Raw genomic sequence first — 1,669 nt, 5'->3', positions numbered from 1 at the left:
TCTGTTCAATGAATCACACTTCAGAACGCAAAGATGTAGTGGGAAAAGCATGAGTTTGGAATCAGACAGGGGTTTAAATCCAGTATTTATTTAGTCTGCAATTCAAGGACTAGTTAGTTCCTTCTCTGAAGTTCTTTTCCATAAAATGAGGGCAACAGTATCTATCACAGGACCATTGATAGTATATATATATTTTTTTAAGAGACAGGGTCTAGCTCTGTGGCTCAGGCTGGTGTGGACTGGCCCAATCTTTTTTCTTTTTTTTTTGAGATGGAGCCTCAAGCTATCCCCCCTGGGTAGAGTGCCATGGCCTCACAGCTCACAGCAACCTCCAACTCCTGGGCTCCAGCGAGTCTCCTGCCTCAGCCTCCCAAGTAGCTGGGACTACAGGCGCCCGCCACAGCGCCAGCCATTTTTTGGTTGCAGCCATCATTGTTATTTGGCGGGTCCAGGCTGGGGATTCGAACCCGCCACCTTAGGTGTATGTGGCTGGCGCCTGACTGGCCCAATCTTAACTCACTATAACCTTGAATTCCTGGGTTCAAGTGATCCTCCTACCTCAGTTTCCTGGGCAACACACCACACCTGGCTATATTTTTTATATTTTAGAGACAGTCCTCAATATGTTGCCCAAACTAGCCTCGAACTCCTGGGCTCAAGCAATCCTCCTGTCTTGGCCTCCCAAAGTACTAGGATTACAGGCTTGAGCCACTGTGTCTGGCCTTATTGATAGTATTTAGAGAATACTATCAATGAAAAGAACCTGCCATGGAGTCTGGCAGGTCATTTGAAAGTATACTGTTTTAGGACCTTGGTATAATACAGGACAGAGGAGCAGCCTCCACTCTAGAGGAGAATGGCCACCTGGTGACAGCAAAGGATGTGCAACTAGGACACTTCAACATAAAGTGGTGCATGGCTGTGACAGAAGTGCTGGGGGAAGGACATTTTATCCTCATGAGAAAGGCCAGGGAAGGCTCCCTGGAAGAGGTGGCTAACGTGGGTTGTGAAGGAGAAATAGAAAGAAAACATGTCTTAGGCTGAAAAACAAGATGAGCAAAGACACAAAAGCAAAACCCAGCATTTTATCAGAGAAACGCAAAGCAATTTGGTGTCACAACAAAAATGCAAAAACATTTCAAATGGAAAAATGAGACTGAAGTAGGCAGCCTCTTAAAGGCCATAGCAAAGACGATTTTGAAGCATTTTGGGGTTTAAGACCAAATGTCCCCGGGTTACCCTAGATAGAGTGCAGTGGTGTTACTGCAACCTCAAGTGATTCTCCTGCTTCAGCCTCTCAAGTTTCTGGAATCACAGGCATGGACAATCCTGCCTGGCTAATTTTTCTATTTTTAGAAGGGGAGAAGGGGCTCTTGCTCAGCCTAGTCTTGAACTCCTGAGCTCTAGCATTTCTCCTGCCTTGGCATCTCGTGTGCTAGGATTATAGGCTGAACCACTGCGCCCAGCCAAAGACCTTGACTTTTTCCTGTGCCTTGGTTTCCCCATGTTTCAAATTCCTCTTCTGTAAAATGAGGACAGTACCTTTCTCATAGGACTTTTATGAGGACTAAAGGGAAACCAAACCACATAATACACATAAAGCACTTAGAAGAGTGTCTGGCACACACTGAGACCTGAGTATTTCCTAACATTAAAAAAGGTGGGGCTC

This window comes from Otolemur garnettii, unplaced genomic scaffold, assembly GCF_000181295.1.
Source record: "Otolemur garnettii isolate 467f Iridium unplaced genomic scaffold, OtoGar3 scaffold00159, whole genome shotgun sequence".
Lineage (NCBI taxonomy): Eukaryota > Metazoa > Chordata > Mammalia > Primates > Galagidae > Otolemur > Otolemur garnettii.
Note: the sequence above shows the minus strand (reverse complement) of the source record.